At 37.0% G+C, this 23170-nt stretch overlaps 2 long non-coding RNA genes across 4 annotated transcripts; both read left to right on the forward strand.

Moving 5' to 3' along the window:
• The first annotated feature begins 15098 nt into the window (after positions 1 to 15098).
• Positions 15099 to 17841, forward strand: LOC113303701. 2 transcript variants are annotated; one of them, XR_003337704.1, is made up of 3 exons: positions 15099 to 15891; positions 16151 to 16478; positions 16802 to 17841. It is a non-coding gene; the product is annotated as an uncharacterized LOC113303701 (long non-coding RNA). The 2 variants fall into 2 exon arrangements; XR_003337703.1 differs by having other exon boundaries at positions 15099 to 15398; positions 15504 to 15891; positions 16151 to 17841.
• Positions 17842 to 19263: 1422 nt separating this feature from the next.
• Positions 19264 to 22572, forward strand: LOC113306515. 2 transcript variants are annotated; one of them, XR_003338665.1, is made up of 4 exons: positions 19264 to 20294; positions 21021 to 21254; positions 21341 to 21530; positions 21684 to 22572. It is a non-coding gene; the product is annotated as an uncharacterized LOC113306515 (long non-coding RNA). The 2 variants fall into 2 exon arrangements; XR_003338664.1 differs by having other exon boundaries at positions 19269 to 20294; positions 21024 to 21254.
• Positions 22573 to 23170: the final 598 nt, after the last annotated feature.

Genomic DNA, 23170 nt, shown 5'->3' on the forward strand with positions numbered 1-23170 from the left:
CAACACACTACATCGTTTCCCTTTTATAGCTTACAACAAAATACCCAAATTTTCTACAAACCCTAATTTGAAAATCCCCAAATCAGCAGGATTAGGGTTTCGATAAATAAAATTAACTCACCCTCTGATGCAAATAGACTCGACCCATGCTTGTTGATGTCCCTCTGATGCTCTTCCTGCTCCAATTGATGTACTGCAACCCTAGCTCGAGTTGTTTCATCAACTCCACACCTAGGGTTCAGAGAGATGTGGGTTTGAAGAAGCAACTAGGCTAGAGAGTTGGGGAAAGTGATGGTGATTGAGGTGGTGTCGGGGTATGGAGATGGTAGTGAGGCAGAGGGTGGCAGTGGACATGGAAGAGAGGCAGGAGCAGAGCTCGACTGCAACTGTCGGGGGAAGAAGAAGGTTTTTGGGGAAGATAAGATCGATGGGAAGAAGGGAAGGGAGTGTTTGGGTGAAGGGTATAGGTTCCGATGCTAGGGTGTGAGGCGGGTGTATCAAAGGTTGATGCTTAGCGAAGCGAAAGCGTAGGATGAAAAGGTGATGGAATGATCCAACGACGCGATAGAAGCGACCGTTGGATGATGAGATATAACAAAACTGACGGCTTCAGATGGAGTTAGGTACTATAGTGTTTGACAGGAGCTTCGGATTTTGATGCACAATGATGAGGCGACCGTTGGATGATGAGATGGATCCAATCTGACGGCTCTCATGGAAATGGGTATGGATAATGGAAATGGATTTGGGTAAGGGTTTTGGGTCTTGGGTATGCCAAGACCATATCTTCTTTAAGAACAATTCTTCCTCTTCAATCCCACTTCTCGTTGATCCGGCTCTTGCAAACATCATTCTTCGCTTCCTCCTATCGAGAGTCTTTGCCGTTCCTTTGCTCTTTTCGCTCCGTGAGTTAACCAGGCTTTATTTAGTACCTAAAAATGCAAAATTAATTAAGAAAAGTATTTATTCTTGAAAACAACGAAAACACAGAATATGGGATAAAATGTAGAATTAATGCACAAAAGATGAGTTAAATGCCAAGAAAAATATATAGAAATATGCACTTTTTAGCACTCATCAAATACCCCCAAACCTGAATTTTACTTGTCCTCAAGTAAAACAAAACTAAGGAAATCCTACATATACCACTGTCGCTGGTCTCTCGAATGCATTTAGCGTATGCACTAAGCCTTTTAAACCACTAAGTGTCCCTAGTGGACGAGTTAAGTCTCGTGAAGGTTTGCTTAGAACGTACCTACAAAGTTCTAGGACAAAATATAAGCTCAGATTCCATCAAATGTGACATGCGCAAGTCAGTAGAAGCTCACATCAATGGAGATGTCAATCTAGCTATCAAAGGCACAATCCTAGCACTGATAACAAATAAAGACATGTGATAAGAGTGTAAAGTGTATCTACACATGTGTAAAGAAAGATCGGATGTTATGACTACTAATCACCAAGAGATAGTTTCTCAGGCTAAGAACTGAGGTCGAAATCTAGCTAGCTGTCCGGACTTTACGAGAATTGTGAATGAGTTGGAGGTATTTCACAATTACTCGCGTTGTACATCAATGGCATACACCCTTCCTTGCTTATTACAATGAAACAACAAATTGACTATTTACATGACTCTTATTTACATTGACTACTCTCTTTTATTTTTGGAACAAGAGAGGATGGAATTGATAAATACTTGATTTATTTTTTCATTTTTTTCATTCTTTTTTTTCTTTTTCTTTTTTTGAAAAGGAAACACTTTTGATACATATACAAAAGGAAACAAAAGATTACATGACACTTTGCAAGAGGTAGCCCTTTTTCATGCACCCAGTTAAATTCGATGGTTGTCTTTCTTAATGTAACCTCCACCTTCTATCCCAACCAACCAAAGAACAAGCTAGTCAAGTTTCGTTCAGTATTCTAAAGTGATTGGCAACTAAAACTTCCGATAGAACACCTCAAGGATGAGGCTATACATGTATTGGTAGATCGTGCGCGTGCAAATTTCTTATCACTATGTGAATTGTGCTAGAATCAGGGTGCCTAAATATCTAGACTAAGACTCCTAAAAATTACATATTTGCACAAGAGTCAACATTTCAAGGTAAATGAGCTCCATTTTTATGTTTTTTTCAATTTTTTATTTTTTATTTTGATTTTTTCATTTTTTTCAAAAAGAAGGAGTTCTTGTTTTCAATTATGGCATATTATCAAAGTATCTACTTTTCACCCCCAAACCTAAACTAAACATTGTCCTCAATGTATCAAAATATGAACAAAATTATAATACAACATATGAAGAGGATCATGTTGAGTAGAGAAAAAGGAAAGAGAATACCCGATTTCGGCGAAAGCAATATTAGAACTCCGTTATTCAAGGCAAGAATCCAACATATGTCAGCCGAGATCATATTGGATTAGCAAAATATATACAAAAGGAACAAAAAGGTTTTTAAGAAATTTTATCTACTGGATTATATACAAAAATTCACCATACACTAACAATCTAAAGAGTTGAGGATCAACCCAAAAGACAAAGTGTAGAGGTTTCAACAGCTTCACACAAATATAACAGGAGAGAAACGCAAGTGAAACTGTGAAACAAAATGAGCTACCCCCAAACCTGGATTTTTCAACGGATAAAATTTTGGAAACAAAATCTCGCAGTTTTGGGGGTTCATCATGCACAAGGTCTAGCTCGAAATGAACTGTGCTAGGGACGGGCAAACATGCTAATTCCAACTGTGGCTCCTCAAAGATATTATACTTAGATGCAAAATAGTCCAAAAGGACTTGGGAAGCACACATTTCCAAACCTAGATTAGGGACTCTCAGTAAAGTCGGTTTGACAATATGGGTACAAACCAAATCTAGGTTAGGTGGAAGGCCGTCGGATTGTGACTTATGTAGGACGATAGGCACATCATTACTAATCACATCAACATATCCTAAGTCTTCTACACGTGTCACAACATGCTTACAATCATCAAACAAATTGGCAAGATCACAATCAGAGTCATCAACATCATCAACAGATTCATTCTCATGCATCGGCAAATCAGGAGAAATATCACAATGTGACCTAGGTAGAGAATCAGACACATCAAATATATTTTCATGCATATTAACATTAGTGTCTACAGAAGATTCAACTATTCCTATGTCATGCTCATCTTCACAGAATAATTGTACGAATCCCATGTCAATATCAAAATCATATGAATTACAATGAGTATTAGAAAAAACAACATTCATGAAGGTCGAGGGCGAGAAGCCATATGTTATTGAACCAACAGGTTCCACAGTATTTTCATGTTCTTCTAACATATCATCATAATCATCATAATCATCATCATGGTAGCATGCATATTGGTCCTCATTAACAGTGGTGGTGTCATTAGTCGATTCATGTTCCTCTAAATTAGGTTCATATTCAACATCATTTACAAGAATGGGACTAGACACTTCATTAGGGACAACATACATTTCCTCATGAATTTCCTCCTTTTGTAGGTGAAGCAAAATATGATCTAAATATGCATGAATTCGTGATGTAGATCTATCAAAGTTTTGCTTACTGAGTCTTAAAGCTTCTGTGGTGGAGTCTAAATTCATGGGAGTACAAAATTCTTCATGTTCAAATTGTGGTGAATGGTACATGTGTGCATGGTCATTAGGGTTTACAAAATATTGATCGCAGCCCTCAAAGGATTGATTATGGTCCCAATGACTACCATTCTCACAATTTATGGGCATTTCATACCTTGGATTTTCTCTAGATTGCCTAAAATTATGCAAAATATGACAATTCTCAACAGGGTGGTCTAAACTACCACATGCAGGACATGCATAGATTTTAGGTTGCCTAAGAAAATTAGATGTGACAGATTCCTCATGTGATTGCATTTCTAAAGCTGCGATTCGAGCTTCTAATTGATCGATCAGTGATGATTGTGTGAGTGAGGCACTAGCAAAATGTTCATTTTCACGTTGTGGCGAATGATGCATGTATGAATAGTCATTAGGGTTCATGTATTGCGGCTCGGGACTTTGAAAATGTCCATAATAATTCCTATGACTATTGACATCATGGTCTATGGGAGGTGCATAACGTGAAGTTTGTCCACACGCAAGTTCTCTAAGGGATTTGTTGTATTCCCCAACTGTAGAAAAAGATCTATACATGATTGGGCTCAAAACTAACATGACAACAAATGCAACTAAGGGTGAAAATGCAACTAACAGTTGAAACTGAAATTTAACAGGACAATTAACAGTGCAAGAACAATTGAAATTAGGCTAACCCAAATTGGGTGGAAACTTGGCTAGTCCAAGAACAGTTTTTACATCTCACATCACTTCCCTTTTATAGCTTACAAAATATCCAAATTTTCAGAAACCCTAAATTGGAAACCCTAATTTTTAAATTGGAAATTAAACTCACTCTCTGATGCAAATAGCCTCGACCCATGCTTGTACTTCTCCTCCTCTGCTAATCCTTTACTCGAACGCTGCTCCAATTTCCTTCTTCTCTCCACTGTGAAACCCTAGCTATGTTTGTCTTCTTGGTAGCATCAAAAATTAATGCTAAGAACAAGACAGACACGACTAGGGAAGAGGTAGGTGATGGTGGTGGCGTCCTTGTGGTCGTGGTGGAGATGGAGACGGCGGAGCAGACATGGCAGGGTCTGCCATGGTCGGGGGAAGAGAAGAAATTTGGGGGAAATGAGTTTTGGGGAAGAAGAAGGTGGGTGTTTGTTTTGGGTCGATGGGTTTGATGCTTAGGGTGTTGAGCGGGTTCATCAAACTTTGATGTTTGGCGAGCTGAGATGTTGGATCATTGGATCTGAGTGGAATCGAACGGATAGATGGAAGGATGTGTGAATCGACCGTCGGATTCTGAGGTGCAACGAAGTTAACGGCACCAGATGGAGTTAGGTACTGTAGTGTAAGGCGGAATCATCGGGATTTGATGAACAGGCATAGGAACGACCGTTGGATTCAACTACCATCTAATCTGAAGGCTTGGAATTTCAGCGCTGTGGTGCTTGGCAGAGACTTCCGATTTTGATGATCTATGAAGGAGCGACCGTCGGATGCTCCTGAGAACTGATCTGATGGCTGAGAACGGAGGCGCTTTTGTGTGTAGAAAATGAGGTTGTGCGCACCATTCTTCGCGGCTTCCTTGCGTAATTTCTCCCGGCTTTTCACTACTTTTCTGCTCTTTTCGCTCCGCGACTCATCCGAACTTTATTTATTACCTAAAAATGCAAAATTAATTAATAAAAATATTTATTCTTGAAAACAATGAAAATACAGAATATGGGATAAAATGTAGAATTAATGCACAAAAGATGAGTAAATGCCAACAAAAAGGGATAAAATATATACAATATTTGGCACTCATCAAATACCCCCAAACCTGAATTTTACTTGTCCTCAAGTAAAACAAAACTAAGGAAATCCTAACTATACCACTGTCGCTGGTCTCTCGAATGCATTTAGCGTATGCACTAAGCCTTTTAAACCACTAAGTGTCCCTAGTGGACGAGTTGAAGTCTCGTGAAGGTTTACCAGAGGTGTGCCTACAAAACCTAAGGACAAAATATAAGCTCATATTCCATCAAATGTGACATGTGCAAGTCAGTTAAGCTCACAGCAAAATGGAGATGTCAATCTAGCTATCGAAGGCACAATCCTAGCACTGATAACAAAAAAAAGGACATGTGATAAGAGTGTAAAGTGTATCTACACATGTGTAAAGAAAGATCTGAAGTTATGACTACTAATCACCAAGAGATAGTTTCTCAGGCTAAGAACTGAGGTCGAAATCTAGCTAGCTGTCCGGACTTTACGAGAATTGTGAATGAGTTGGAGGTATTTCACAATTACTCGCGTTGTACATCAATGGCATACACCCTCCTTGCTTATTACAATGAAACGACAAAATGACTATTTACATGACTCTTATTTACATTGACTATTCTCTTTTATTTTTGGAACAAGAGATGATGGAATTGATAAATACTTGATTTTTTTGTATTTTTTTGATTTTTTTTTTTTGATTTTTTTTTTTTGAACAAGGAAACACTTTTGATACATAAGGAAAAAGAAACAAAAAATTACATGACACTTTGCAAGAGGTAGCCCTTTTTGATACACCCAGTTAAATTCGATGGTTGTCTTTCTTAATGTAACCTCCACCTTCTATCCCAACCAACCAAAGAACAAGCTAGTCAAGTTTCGTTCAGTATTCTAAAGTGATTGGCAATCGTAACTTCCTATCAAACACCTTGAAGATCGAGGCCATACATGTATTGGTAGATAGTGCGCGTGCAAATTTCTTATCACTATGTGAATTGTGCTAGAATCAGGGTGCCTAAATATCTAGACTAAGACTCCTAATAATTACATATTTGCACAAGAGTCAACATTTCAAGGTAAATGAGCTCCATTTTTATGTTTTTTTTCAATTTTTAATTTTTTTATTTTGATTTTCATTTTTTTCAAAAAGAAGGAGTTCTTGTTTTCAATTATGGCATATTATCAAAGTATCTACTTTTCACCCCCAAACCTAAACTAAACATTGTCCTCAATGTTTCAAAATATGCACAAAATTATAATACAACATATGAAGAGGATCATGTTGAGTAGAGAAAAAGGAAAGAGAATACCCGATTTCGGCGAAAGCAATATTAGAACTCCGTTATTCAAGGCAAGAATCCAACATATGTCAGCCGAGATCATATTGGATTAGCAAAATATATACAAAAGGAACAAAAGGTTTTTAAGAAATTTTATCTACTGGATTATATACAAAAATTCACCATACACTAACAATCTAAAGAGTTGAGGATCAACCCAAAAGACAAAGTGTAGAGGTTTCAACAGCTTCACACAAATATAACAGGAAATAAACGCAAGTGAAACTGTGAAACAAAATGAGCTACCCCCAAACCTGGATTTTTCAACGGACAAAATTTTGGAAACAAAATCTCGCAGTTTTGGGGGTTCATCATGCACAAGGTCTAGCTCGAAATGAACTGTGCTAGGGACGGGCAAACATGCTAATTCCAACTGTGGCTCCTCAAAGATATTATACTTAGATGCAAAATAGTCCAAAAGGACTTGGGAAGCACACAGTTCCAAACCTAGATTAGGGACTCTCAGAAAAGTCGGTTTGACAATATGGGTACAAACCAAATCTAGGTTGGGTGGAAGGCCATCAGATTGTGACTTATGTAGGACGATAGGCACATCATTACTAATCACATCAACATCTCCTAAGTCTTATACACGTGTCACAACATGCTCACAATCATCAAACAAATTGGCAAGATCACAATCAGAGTCATCAACATCATCAACATATTTATTCTCATGCATCGGCAAATCAGGAGAAATATCACAATGTGACCTAGGTAGAGAATCAGACACATCAAATATATTTTCATGCATATTAACATTAGTGTCTACAGAAGATTCAACTATTCCTATGTCCTGCTCATCTTCACAGAATAATTGTACGAATCCCATGTCAATATCAAAATCATATGAATTACAATGAGTATTAGAAAGAACAACATTCATGAAGGTCGAGGGCGAGAAGCCATATGTTTTTGAACCAACAGGTTCCACAATATTTTCATGTTCTTCTAACATATCATCATAATCATCATAATCATCATCATGGTAGCATGCATATTGGTCCTCATTAACAGTGGTGGTGTCATTAGTCGATTCATGTTCCTCTAAATTAGGTTCATATTCAACATCATTTACAAGAATGGGACTAGACACTTCATTAGGGACAACATACATTTCCTCATGAATTTCCTCCTTTTGTAGGTGAAGCAAAATCTGATCTAAACATGCCTGAATTCGTGATGTAGATCTATCAAAGTTTTTCTCACTGAGTCTTAAAGCTTCTGTGGTGGAGTCTAAATTCATGGGAGTACAAAATTCTTCATGTTCAAATTGTGGTGAATGGTACATGTGTGCATGGTCATTAGGGTTTACAAAATATTGATCGCAACCCTCAAAGGATTGATTATGGTCCCAATGACTACCATTCTCACAATTTATGGGCATTTCATACCTTGGATTTTCTCTAGATTGCCTAAAATTATGCAAAATATGACAATTCTCAACAGGGTGGTCTAGACTACCACATGCGGGACATGCATAGATTTCAGGTTGCCTAAGAAAATTAGATGTGACAGATTCCTCATGTGATTGCATTTCTAAAGCTGTGATTCGAGCTTCTAATTGATCCATAAGTGATGATTGTGTGAGTGAGGCTCTAGCAGAATGTTCATTTTCACGTTGCGATGAATGATGCATTTATAAATAGTCATTATGGTTCATGTATTGCGGCTCGGGACTTTGAAAATGTCCATAATAATTCCTATGACTATTGACATCATGGTCCGTGGAAGGTTCATAACGTGAAGTTTGTCCATATGCAAGTTCTCTAAGGGATTTGTTGTACTCCCCAACTGTAGAAAAATATCTATTCATGATTGGCTCAAAAGCTAAGTAAAGAATGTACAAAGCTCAGAATTTGGTTTTTAAAGGGTTTGGATTTTTGGGAAAAATTTGGTTTTGGTGGGATAAAATTTTGGTTTTTAAAGAGGGAGAAAAATTTTGGTTTTTAAAATAAGGAGCAAATTTTTTTTTTTATTATTATTATTATTTTATTTTTTTTTGAACTTAGCCTAGCATAAATTATCACACCCCACAAAAGAAAATAAAAACAACAATAAATAATTACAAGCCCATAAAAGAAAAATAAAAGAAAATAAAAGAAAAAGAAAATAAAAATAAAAATAATTATTACAAGCCCAAATTAAAAATAAATTAATTATTACATACCCAAATTGAATATTTAATGGGGCCCAAGTGGGTTACTCATGGTTTAGGCTTACTTGGTTAAGGAGGGAAGCCTAGTTAGGCTTTTGTTCCCTTTGGTTGCACTAGCCCAGTTGGGCTTTAGGATCGTCCTAAGCAGCTCATGCCCAAGCCCAGCAACAGTTGGAGTTGGTTCAGCAACACGAGCCCAGGAGGATCAGCTGCGAAGCCCAGGAGCAGAAGATCACGAGCCCAGCAACAGAAAAAGGCAGAGCCCAGCAGCAGCAGGTGGCTAAGCCCAGTTGCAAAGTTTGGCGAAGCCCAGCAGACCACCACCAGAGAAGCCCAGCAGTGAAACGAAGCTTCAGTTGGCAGCCCAGTTACTTTGGCTTGGCAGCAGCAGGCTTGGTTCACCAGCTCCAGCAATAGCAACAGCAGCAGCCAAGGTTCCAGCAGCAACAGCAGCTCAGGTGGCCAGCAACACAGCTCTGCAGCAACTCAGTGGCACCTGCAATGATAGTGATGAAGCTCAGACAACTCAGTGCAATGATTGCAGGTCAGGACAGCAAAGGAAATCAGCAGCAGCAAGCACCACTCCCCGGCAGCGGCGCCAAAAACTTGGTGTGCTTGGGAACGACACACAAAAGACTTGCAAGTATACAAGGCCAAGTTTTAGTATAGAGAGTAAGCAAGGGATCAGTCCACAGGGAGTGGGAGCATACAAGAAATTTTCCTAAGCTAGCAATGGAGACAAGGCACTATGGCAGTGAGCAAGGCAAAGTAATATGGCAATTGCAAAGAACCAAAACAGTTAACAAAGCAAAGATGACAAAACAGCATGGAACCAAGGCTGTGAGCCAAGGGCAGGGGTGAGTTTGTGCACTGATTTCAATGCACAACAGGCTTCAAAATACAAGAAATAAACAACAAGATAGCTAAGAAATTTAGTTGAGCAGGGAGCAAAATAAGACTGAAATTGTAAGTGACTGAAATAAGGTATTGTGGTCTAAGCTAAGGCTTAGAGTCCACCTTTGTGTCCTAGCCAAACAATGTGATCCTAGGTTGAGTTGAATATCCTATGCATACATCTAGAATGGGAGGAAAACTAATTTGCTCACTAGTTTGCCCCTAGCATTGACTGTCTTTTGACAGAACAATCAATCACAGGCACTATGAGCATTAGTCTCTTCCCATTGCTCAATCAAAACAATGCACTAAGGCTCTAACCTAGCATTCCACTATCAGACAGTGCACTGAAGTTTCATCTAAACCTCAGCTGCAAAAATTTAGCTCATGCTCAACATATTACATACACAAGCATTCATCATACAAGATAATTCAAACACACTAGACATGGTGAACAAATACAATTGAAATTACTGAATTTGAAATTAAACAAGAGGTAACAGTAGAGAGCACTGGCTAGTCCAGGCCTCTAAAGTGGTGCTCTGGCTAATCCAGGCATGGTTACAACACACTACATCGTTTCCCTTTTATAGCTTACAACAAAATACCCAAATTTTCTACAAACCCTAATTTGAAAATCCCCAAATCAGCAGGATTAGGGTTTCGATAAATAAAATTAACTCACCCTCTGATGCAAATAGACTCGACCCATGCTTGTTGATGTCCCTCTGATGCTCTTCCTGCTCCAATTGATGTACTGCAACCCTAGCTCGAGTTGTTTCATCAACTCCACACCTAGGGTTCAGAGAGATGTGGGTTTGAAGAAGCAACTAGGCTAGAGAGTTGGGGAAAGTGATGGTGATTGAGGTGGTGTCGGGGTATGGAGATGGTAGTGAGGCAGAGGGTGGCAGTGGACATGGAAGAGAGGCAGGAGCAGAGCTCGACTGCAACTGTCGGGGGAAGAAGAAGGTTTCTGGGGAAGATAAGATCGATGGGAAGAAGGGAAGGGAGTGTTTGGGTGAAGGGTATAGGTTCCGATGCTAGGGTGTGAGGCGGGTGTATCAAAGGTTGATGCTTAGCGAAGCGAAAGCGTAGGATGAAAAGGTGATGGAATGATCCAACAACGCGATAGAAACGACCGTTGGATGATGAGATACAACAAAACTGACGGCTTCAGATGGAGTTAGGTACTATAGTGTTTGACAGGAGCTTCGGATTTTGATGCACAATGATGAGGCGACCGTTGGATGATGAGATGGATCTAATCTGACGGCTCTCATGGAAATGGGTATGGATAATGGAAATGGATTTGGGTAAGGGTTTTGGGTCTTGGGTATGCCAAGACCATATCTTCTTTAAGAACAATTCTTCCTCTTCAATCCCACTTCTCGTTGATCCGGCTCTTGCAAACATCATTCTTCGCTTCCTCCTATCGAGAGTCTTTGCCGTTCCTTTGCTCTTTTCGCTCCGTGAGTTAACCAGGCTTTATTTAGTACCTAAAAATGCAAAATTAATTAAGAAAAGTATTTATTCTTGAAAACAACGAAAACACAGAATATGGGATAAAATGTAGAATTAATGCACAAAAGATGAGTTAAATGCCAAGAAAAATATATAGAAATATGAACTTTTTAGCACTCATCACCATCCACCGCCACTATTTCTTCCACCAATAGTAATGTTACCGCCTCCACCATCCACAAACACCCGCCATCATTTATACTAACCCTACTTCCACTACCACCATTAGAATTAATATAGTTTTTAGTAACATTATTTATTAATAAAATTATGTATTTATTAGATTATTAAAGGGACATTTATAATAGAAATATAGTTAATCATTATGAACAATCAATGAGACACTAATCTATCTTACAAAAACAAATGGTTTTTGCCCAATTCTATGGCTCTTCATTGACCTTTTTCAGCTATCAACGGTTATTATTGCTGAGAAAGTGCAAAAGATAAATCATGGCCGAAAATGCACCCAACTAATAAGCCCTAATCCAACGTCTCATATTAACTTCTTCTACCATAAATTTCCATACGTTACGCACATCAAACATAGAGTTGCCAAAGGGTTAGTCCTCGAGTGATTTCGGGGGAGTTGAGTGTATTTTAAATCTCAGGGATTTTGAGAGAGTGTAGGGAGTTTGAGAGAGTTTTGTGTTTTTGAGTTGGGGGAGTGTAGGGAGTTTGAGAGAGTTTAAAAGAGGGAGTTTGGGGGAATTTGGGGGAGTTTGAGAGAGTTCACTCCTAACTCATTCTCTTTTAAGAAACAATAAACCCTTATTTGCAAATAACATTGATCTTTAATCAAAAGAAAAAAATAAATGAAAATGATCATATCTCTGTATCAATAGTATGTTATTTTGTGCAACGAAATAATTATTTTCCCTTCAATTTAACGGTCTCCATACAATTCTAACTCCCTTTGTTCACGAACATTTTCCCACATATCATCCGCTATACTCTTTCTCCATGCATTAGCTTCTTGACGTTGTTGTTCTTGAGTTTGTTGTGTCAAAATTTCATCGTCAGTTACAAGCGTTGATGGATGGCTATCTTCCTCTTCCTCTTCCTCGACCGGAAACTCATCTGAACGGCATTCTTTTCGTAAGAAGTTGTGTAGGCCTGCACAAGCTGTCATTATCTCCGCTTGCACCTGATATGGAAATGGAGGTTGAGACTTAAAGATCAAGAAACGAGACTTCACAACACCGAACAATCTTTCAACTACATTCCTCAAAGAAGCATGACACATGTTAAGTAATTCTTTCAAATGTAAAGGAATTTTGTTTCACCGAAACACAGTTTCAGATTGTCCAATCTTTGCAATACTAATACTTACCTGATCCTCTTTAAATTTTTACGGTACACTTACAACTCAATATTCCATAACAAACTCAAAAATCATAGCATTCCAACGGTTTATTAAAAAGATACATTACTCAGAACCCGACTACTTTCAATACGTGCATAAAGAATTCATTTCCGGATTTCTCACACTTTGGTGTACCTAAAGTGATCAGAACTTCATGAAATTTCTACAGTAGGAAACCTTCATATATACAAACATCATACTAAAATTTCAGCTTTGTCCGATAAGCGGAGAATGAGATAAATAGGAATCAGTCCCCTATTCGGGATTTAAACTCAGCAGACCATAGTCATATATTGTGCAAGATTTGCAGTAGAAAACGTGACCTGATCCGCGTGAAAACTTTACTGTACTTCTATAACAAGGTAAATTACGACATACTCATATTTTATCATATTCCAACGGTTGAATTTAACGATATCATTATCACAAAAGCACCGTATGAATTGGCTAAAACACGCCAATACGGAATGAAGAACGCCACTGTATTGAACTTTGGCATATAGAATAAAAGAGAATTATGTGTCTAAATAAGATTACTTAACAAGTGATAGTAATTCTCAATGACACCCATGCAAAGTAGCAAGCCAATTAATGCATGATGACATAACAAATTATGAAGATAGCTGTAAAGGAATTCTGTTTCACCGAAATACAGTTTCAGATTGTCCAATTTTTGCAGTACTAATACTTACCCGATCCTCTTTAAATTTTTACAGTATACTTAAAACTCAATATCCACAACACACTCAAAAATCATAGCATTCCAACGGTTTATTAAAAAGATAAATTACTCAGAACCCGAATACTTTCAATACGTGCATACAGAATTCAGTTCCGGATTTCTCACACTTTTGTGTACCTAAAGTGATCAGAACTTCATGAAATTTCTACAATAGGTAACCTTCATATATACAAACATCATAATAAAATTTCAGCTTTGTCCGATAAGCCGATAATGAGATAAATAGGAATCAGTCCCCTATTCGGGATTTAAACTCAGCAGACCATAGTCATATATTGTGCAATATTTGCAGTAGCAAACTTGACCTGATCCGCGTGAAAATTTTACTGTACTTCTATAACACGGTAAACTATGACATACTCAAATTTCATCATATTCCAACGGTTGAATTTAAAGATATCATTATAACAAAAGCACCGTATGAATTGGCTAAAACATGCCAATACGGAATGAAGTACGCCACTGTATTGAACTTTGGCATATAGAATAGAAGAGAAGTACGTGTATAAATAAGATTACTTAACAAGTGATAGTGATTCTCAATGACACCCATGCAAAGTAGCAAGCCAATTAATGCATGATGACATAACAAATTATGAAGATAGCTGTAAAGGAATTCTGTTTCACCGAAACACAGTTTCAGATTGTCCAATCTTTGCAGTACTAATACTTACCCGATCCTCTTTAAATTTTTACATTATACTTAAAACTCAATATTCCACAACACACTCAAAAATCATAGCATTCTAACGGTTCATTAAAAATATACATTACTCAGAACCCGACTACTTTCAATACGTGCATACAAAATTCAGTTCCGGATTTCTCACACTTTGGTGTATTTAAAGTGATCAGAACTTCATGAAATTTCTATAATAGGTAACCTTCATATATACAAACATCATACTAAAATTTCAGCTTTATCCGATAAGCGGAGAATGAGATAAATAGGAATCAGTCCCCTATTCGGGATTTAAACTCAGCAGACCATAGTCATATATTGTCCAAGCTTTGCAGTAGCAAACGTGACCTGATCCGCGTGCAAATTTTATTGTACTTCTATAACAAGGTAAACTATGACATACTCAAATTTCATCATATTCCAACGGTTGAATTTAAAGATATCATTATAATCAAATCATGCAATTTCTTACCAAGATCTTTTGAACCACAAATTAGGGTTTTGACAGAGAGAGAGAGTACCCACAAAAAAAACTATACACACAATCAAAATAAACAATCATGGAGATCAAAGATATGAAAAACAATCAAAATAGTACACAAATCAAACTATTATAAACAATCATGGAGATCAAAGAAGAAAAAAAACATACCTGGAAAAAAACGTTTCCTCTTCTTTCTCCTATGGTTTTCTACGCACCAAACTCCTTCCCAAATCTCTACTCTTTTGAGAGATTTGTTGTGAGACCAAAATACACTAGAAACTCTTTCGAACTCCCCAAAGCAACCAACTCCCTAGTATTGTAGGGTTTCATGACTAACAGGGAGTTCAAGAGCTTTTTTTAAACTCCCCAGCGACTAACAGGTGTTTTCTAGAGAGTTTAGGAGACTCCTCTAAACTCCCCCACGACTAACAGAGATTTGGACAGACTCCCTCAAACTCCCTCGGGACTAACAGGAGAAAACCTAAATACATTAAAATCTCTCAAACTCTCCCACGACTAACCCCCTGATAGGGTGCCATTCAATTCTGTGTTTCTCAACTGGGAAAAATAGAGTTGTGATTAAGGGTTTAGCCGCGACTTTTTCCTCTCCTTTCAATTTACAATTGCTTCGCACATCAATGATAGAGGAAGTTTTCCCTCAACCTCATCTGTATCAATTGTTCATACGTTACGAATTAGAAAAATCCCCATTAACAGCTCCATTATTTCCGCCAGTCAATCCCTGGAGATGTTCAGCTACATAAACCTCAAAAAAGGTTGTCTTCCGAAGGTTTTCATTTTCTTTGTTCACCGTACTCTCTCAAGATTACTCGATCACTACTCTGTAAGTTCGACAATATACGTTCTTAATTTGATAATTTTTCTTAATTTTGTATTTGATTTAGTTGTTCTCAATTTGTTTTTCTCAAAGTTTGATGTGTTGGTATAGGGCATATTTTGGATTAGCATCCATCTCAGGTAAATTGAACTACCCATTTTTGATTGTTGTGTTTCTCAAATTTAAGTGGCATGTGACTGTTGTTTTCTTAACAAAATGTTGGTGAAGAAATCCCACTGAATGATTGTTGGGTGACCCTTTGATAATGATCATTTCACCAAAGTCTATGGTTGTTGTGTTTCTTAGTTGGAAACATAATATTGTGGTTCTTATAAAAGTCAAGTTTTATCTTTTTGTTTGTATTATGTTTCCATTGGTAATTGTTATGATAAGATTACAGGCTCTTAATGAGACATACTCGGAGTAAGAGATCAAAGGTATATTGGGCCAGTCGTACTCTGATATTGCAGTAGAGATTGATCTCTAATCCTTCATTTGAGTGAGTCTTACATCTCTATAATTCATCATCTTAGTAGACTCATATAGTTCTGCGAATGCAAGTTTCATTTTCGAGTTAGTGAGTATATTTAATGATAGAAAGGATAACAACTAAAATATATTAGGTTGCTTTTAACTAATTTTTATAAGGAAGAGGAGATCAACGAAAAGTTCCTGCAAATAAAGTTCTTTGGTTTGTTTTAATCATAATGCTAAGTGTTACTAAAATATAGTGTTTGTGGTTGTTATGCATGTTGCAGGACAAACCCTACTTCAGTGAAGACTGATGAGGATGATGAAATACTTGAACTAACCTTCATTGCATATGAAGAATGTGTGTTACCACCATTTTGTTCCATACTTCTTTTGAGGTGTACTAGATTTTATCTGTGTGTTCCCATTTGTGTAGTTATTGGAAAGTGATTACAATGTCGTACTGGCAAAGAAGAAAACAGTGAGCAAGCAAGCTTCTACAACCCCAAAAAAGGTTTTCTTCGAGATCCCAAGAACAGTTCAATGCAAAATTCTTGGAAATAAACACGAAGACTGAGACTTTCATTTGGTGGTACGGTGTAAAGTCTGAACAAGGTAATAATGTTAAGAAAATGATATTTTTGCATATTTCTTTCGACAATTCAGTGCCGTTTAGTTTCATTATTATGTGGGTATCTCACAACAGGTAAGTTTTCCTATTCATAAATCTGATTAACATTCCAAATTAATGTTGAGTAGAGGTTTAATTTTTATGCAATAGCTTGGTGTAATACATCCCAAACCTCTTTTATGTTCTCCAAATCCTAATTTGTTACAGTGCCAAGAAATTTGTGCTTGAATTTCTGTTTCAAAATTCTGGATTACAATTGTAAATTGTGCTTCTTGGTGTAATTTTTACCATAGCACTCCAAATGCAGGAAAGGAAAATGGCATCCCAGATCATATGCTTCCCTCCAAAAATGTCTCAATCTACTGTTCAGTATAGAGGAAGGGAAAGCATCTCTAGGAAGTGAGAAGACACAATAGATATTCCACAAGTTTTTGTAATTTTTCATATTTTACAAGCAAGGGATATATTGCATTGGTAACTAGGTAACTACTGCTCTTTAAACATTATGAGGACTTATCAAACGCAAAATTTTCTTTATTTGAAATACTTCCCATTACATCTATATTAACACGGTTCTATTGAAGGGTCTGTACCATTAATTTAGAGTTACATGTAATATGCAATGCATAAACATTAGTATGAATGTGATATAAGAGAATTATTAACCTTTAACATTGCAGTGCAAATATTTATCAACTGAAATTATTTCTTTACCCATGCCTATGATCTTCCGTCCAGGTAATACAATGGATCATATTAATTGGTTATTATTCTCAGTGTTGTCTGATTTCCCTTTGTGGAATTTCTTTTGAAGCCAAATTTTACAGAAAAAGTGCTCATGTTTCCTTTTTGATATGTCAGGAGTGTTATTTATACTATGGATCCCAAATATGCAGTAAAGTATTATACAACAGAGTATTCTCTGAGTCACTACTATAGCTCCTACTTTGAGCTTCTAATGAGGTATTACATTTGTGCAGTCCACTGATATTACATGTTTTTAACCTGTCTAGAATGTTGGGTCTATGTTTTGTGACATAACATAAACTTTTTTTTTTGTTGTAATTGCAGCATTATTATAGTATGCATTTACAAAGAAATAATAATTATCCTCATGAACCTGAAATTGCAGACAGAAAAGCTATTATAAGTTTTCATCTGCCACTTTCATATGGTTGCTCATTCAACCTGTGAATTTGTACTAACTGAATTATCAATCATGAAATAGAAATGTTTTACTTTGACATCATTGTTGATGAGAAATAGTGGATTTATGCATTTGCCTGCTAAATCAGTGAAGTCTTGCATTTTTTGGAGGTGCAGAGCTCAAATCTAACCTAAACAAAAGAGCGCTCAAGTGTTTTAACCATGTGATCATATCGAGCTGGATTTGACATGTATTAAAATAAAATGTTGAATGAAATATGAGTTATACTTGCTCGACTCAAATTTGGCAAGATGTTCCAGGTTTTGGTGGGTTTAAAAAATGTATTCTCCCTGCACAACAAATTGTCCATAAGATGACTCGACAAGCAAAATCACTCGCTGAAACGAGTGGCATCTGGACTAAATAAAGATGATGCCTAAATACTAGCTGTGCGATATAAATGCAGTTGGAGTAGACACCAAAAACAAGTAGGCTACACTTCGTAGATCACAGGGGTAGCTCCATCCAAGCCCTGTACATACAACTTATAGCCACAATCACCATATGGAAGGGTGTACCGGTCGACATCAAAAACTAATTAAAAAATGAGGTATCACCTAAGATGACCTTTGGGGTTCGGTAATGGCGCGTAGATACAACATACGTGGGGTCTTGATGTTCAAATGTTGTACTTCAATCTTCCAGAACTAAACTAATGAGTCTAATAGAACTGAAAATAGCGGTAGATTAGTGGTACATTTTTGTAGTAGCAATCATCTTTGGTGGTCCAGGGCATATACTTATGACCAAAATGTAACAAGCAAACTTACACCATGTTTGTTTACTCCTGACTCATCTGAATCATCTGGATCTGAGTGAAATCACCTGACTCATCTGGATCTGAGTCGATATGTTTGTTTTGAGTCAGATCTGACTCATCTGATTCGGAAATAAATGAGTCAGTGGTTTGGTCCCATGAGTCAGGGGTATTTTGTTACCTGACTCAAATGAGTCCGAGTCAGGGGTTATGTCTGAGTCAGAGGTCGAGTCAGATCTGACTCAAAATGGAAAACAAACGGTCTGACTGCTGACTCGGTCCGAATCAGGGATTGACTCAGATTCAGACGCCGAGTCAACTGCAAACAAACAAGTTCTTAGCAAAAGGAATAATTCAAAAAATGGTAGAGCGCATAGCCTTGGAACAATAAAATCATTTGTTAATTCCTTGGTTTGATTATGTAATTTTTGAGCAACATATGGTTTGAACTCATCCACTCAGAGCTGTGGCTAGCGTAATCAGCGACTTATCCCTGCTAATTTTTTTCGGGGTGGGGGGTCCCACTCTCTATTAAAGCCATTTAACAGAAGATACACAAAACTAGAGTTGATCAAGAAACCTAATATACGGCTCCAAAATTTTGGTTTCCAGGGCTCACAAGATAACAAAAAAGGAGGAAATTTATATGGTTGAGAGTTCATATTTTCCCGACCATGGAAAATTTATACGGTGAGAAAATCAATATCTTCCCACCGCAAATCATTTCAATGGTTCGTTTTCGGTTCTGGAACTAATTTTTCAATATCTAATTTAATCAAATCTAACATGTTCATGGGATAATAAAAAGTAATAAAAAAGGTTGGGTTTTCGATTCTTACCTAATTAAAGTTATTACTGGATGAGAATTGACGATAAATCGTCGTTCAAGAAAAAAACACGAAGAAAAGGCGATGGAGGAGAAGAAGAGAGGAAGAAGAAGAAACGGTTTTTTTTTTTTGGGGGTGGGTGGGTGTTAGGTTTACTTTTTGGTTATCAAACGGTATTTTCGTATTTTTGATAATAAATTAGGTCCCCTCGTCCACATTTAGGATAGTTTTTTTTTTTTTGGACGTATGTCATGGCAGAGAAAGGAAAACAAAAAGAAAAGAAACAAACAAACGGGATAGTTGAATTTATATGAGGAGCCCTCAAAACCAAATCCTTGAAGCCCCTATAATAGGTTTCTTGATCAATTATATATACTAAATGAAATTGACAAACGGGCAATCTTTTCCTGTATCTCTTTTTTGAATTAGCAGCCATGTCATTGAATAAATTTTAAATACATCGGCATTTCCAGGGCCGTTACGGCACGGGTCATATACTAGTCATTTTTACAAAAATAAATGTGTTTTTGTTGATCTGACGGTTCTGAATGGGTATTTTTTTTCTATCCACGGTCACCATTTGCTCTCAAAGTTGAGAGATAAATCGTGATTGAGAATCCTCCCCACTTTATGCCCTGATCCAACGTTGCATATGCAGCCTGGGTTAAATGCTAGAGAAAAAACGCACATCATTCTTGAAGTCTCTGCCGTTTCAAACATGAAGTCTCCGCCGTTTCAAAAAAATAATCAATGGAATTGAACTCGACCTTGAATTCACACACGGACGATTTTTCTTCTTATGGAATTCAACCCAAACTATAAGAATAGTTTTTCACCCTAAGTTTGAAGACACATTTTCTGGCCTCTTTGCGAGTTTCGAATTTGGCAAGTGCAGCATGGGATCTACATCCAAATCTAGATCATCATTTTCATGTTTCTTTCTGTGGAATAAATTCTCAGTCTCTATTGTGGTTGAGCATTTCGTCTTCTGTATTTTTTTGGGCGTAAGGTATGTCATATTTTCCTTTTCTGCATTTTTCTTTTAATTTTATCATTAGGTTGTGCGCTTCTGTAGTTTTTACATATCTTCTAAATACCATATTACTGCGTTTGAATCCCATGCCTAGGATAACGCAATTCAGGAAACGTTAAGAAGTCCGTTGTTGCTGAAAATGCATGTGTTGCATTACTTTGATATATGAGATTAGTATCAATGGGACGGTCCTGATTTATTTATATTTTTGATCTCCTATGGTATTCAATTGCAACATATTTTTTTTCGTTTTGAAACAATAAATTGTGAATCCAAGACAATATTTGGTTGCTGTATATCAGTATTTGAAGATGAATTTGGCTAGAACTGAGCGTATTCATCTTACATTTTTTATGAACTGTTTCATTAAATAATACCTAAGGTAGATTAAGAGACTGTGATCGTTATTTACAAAGTTTTGCTATGTCAACAGGGAAAGAGTAATTGTGGACTTAAGAGTATTCGAGAAAATGCTTGAAAAGTAGTTTTAGGGGATATAAAACATGACTTCAGCAGCAAAAAAAAAACAATTACTTCGGCTAAAAGTTTGCTACCTGTATTAGTCCGTCTGTAGCTTATTAGGTAAAAATGCTAAGTTTTGGCAAAAACATCCAAGCATAATTTTCAGCCAATTAAAATAAGGTATCGGCCGAATTATAAATTTATAATTTCAAGTATTAATTTTGTGGTTTTTGTTAATAGCAGTCTAGGTCCCAGGGATCAGTAATTCTATTAACGTATCAGATGACAAAATTCTGGGAATAAGAGAAGAAAATGCTAAGCCGATTGGTACGGGAGTTTTACTTGCCGAGACTAAAGAAAAGACCATCATTCAGTTGTCCTTTTTTATTTTAGTTGTGGGTACCAGTGCAATATTTCCATACAACGATACAAGGTCCTGAAAGATCACCATTGGAATTGCAGATAAGGAAGCAGGTGCTGCACTCTCCGGTTTTGCATATAATGAACATAACCAAGTTATTGTTGTTTTTCCTTACTAGAAACTTTAAACTTGGTTGCAGAATTTTTGTTGTCTTTGGAGACAATGCATAAGCATGCCGAATATGGTGTTGCAGCAACTTGGATATATAAAGAGTCCGAGAAAAAGGTGTCACCGTCAAAGGATATACATGTACCCAAGGCTGACCTTTCTCCGTTCCAATCCTAAGGAGTAGATAATGAAACCGAAATAAATGATGACGATCTTTGCAGGTATAGGTCCTTGAGAAAAGGACATCCAATTCTCACGATGGAAGGAAATCACCTATTTGCTTCAGTTGTTTTCAAGTTTCGTAGTCCATTATTTGTACATATTTTTCTTCAGTCCACCTACTATAATACAAGCTCATTTTCTTTTCTTCGCAGGATTGTATTGGGATTCTTGGGCATGATCCGAAATCAGTCTCTGATTCATTCGTCATGATTCTCAAATTACAAACTTCTTATATTCATCATTAATGGAATATACTGAATATCTCCTTTGTTTCATGTAGTAAGTTGTTAGCTTCACAAATAAGTGAATAACTACACAGTTTTTGATGCATTTTAGATTAACTATTTTGGTTACTTTTTCAGAAAATATATGGTTATGGACATATGATCTGAACACTAAAACCCACATTTATGTAAGGTTACCAGTTACAAACTCTTACCTTGAAGCAATATGTAGCTAGAAGATTTGGTAATGACAACATTGAGAGAAATCCTTGCTTTAAATTGTGTGATGCATTAACCGCATTGTTGTAGCACTGGAAAAATTAAAACCAACTACGTACTGCGAAAGGAGCTCAGCTACGGTAAATTCTGGAAGGTTTTTTTCCTAGGAAGCTGAGACTCTGGAGTAGCCATGGAAATACTTTTATACTTCCATGGATCGGAATATGGAAAAACACATTTGCAACTCGTATGATAACATCAAATCACACCAATGGTTTCATACATCTAAATATACATAGTATTATTATCACGTTCTAGTCTGACCCTCCTAAATTTTGAGTTGGCAGTCAGATATAAAACGGTACGGTGAGCAGTTCGCAAGAAAAATAAAAGGACGTAGATTGTGCTTTGTTTCCTGGGAAAATACCATTGTTCAATGAGACAATAAAATGATAAATTTGGTTCTTCTCGAAAATGATTGTACAGGTTGTTGTTGGAGTCCAACCTGGCGTTTGTCTTGACAATTTGTTGTTGTAAACAAATGTATGAAGTTGGCAGCTCTAATTTTTTTATAGTAATTTAGCCTTTTTCCGGGAAATGTAAGGTTTTGGTTCGTGATGCTTAGGTGTTGGTTGTGTGAAGGATAGTAGTCCCACATTGCTAATATCCCTTGAATAAACTCAAAATATAATACGGAAGGGCCACTCCATTCATTGCCAATTGGTTTTGAGTTGGATGTCCGCATACTTTAACATGCATATTAGAGAAAGCCAGAAAGGTTCGTGTGTGAGTAGGCCCAACAGCCACCCGCACAACGTAGGTGCACGTGTTAGGCCCCATAGAGAGAAGCCATGCACGTGAGGGGGCGTGTGAAGGATAGTAGTCCCACATTGCTAATAACCCTTGAATAATCTCAAAATATAATATGGAAGGGCCACTCCATTCATTTCCAATTGGTTTTGAGTTGGATGCCTACCGACTTTAACAGGTTGTATTGTAAAGATCCCTATCATTAGTATGCTTAGACATTTATGTAAGATTTTCTTGCTTAATTTTCTGGACACAGACGTACGTTTATGTAATATTTTCTTGCTTAAACTTCAGTGGTGAACTGATAGTTATTAGTGTTGAGAATTCAAATTACTTCTGTTGCGGAAAGCTTACTACACATTGTTTTAGTTATGAAATTTTCTCTT

This window comes from Papaver somniferum, chromosome 8 (genome assembly GCF_003573695.1).
Source record: "Papaver somniferum cultivar HN1 chromosome 8, ASM357369v1, whole genome shotgun sequence".
In the NCBI taxonomy this organism is placed as follows: domain Eukaryota; kingdom Viridiplantae; phylum Streptophyta; class Magnoliopsida; order Ranunculales; family Papaveraceae; genus Papaver; species Papaver somniferum.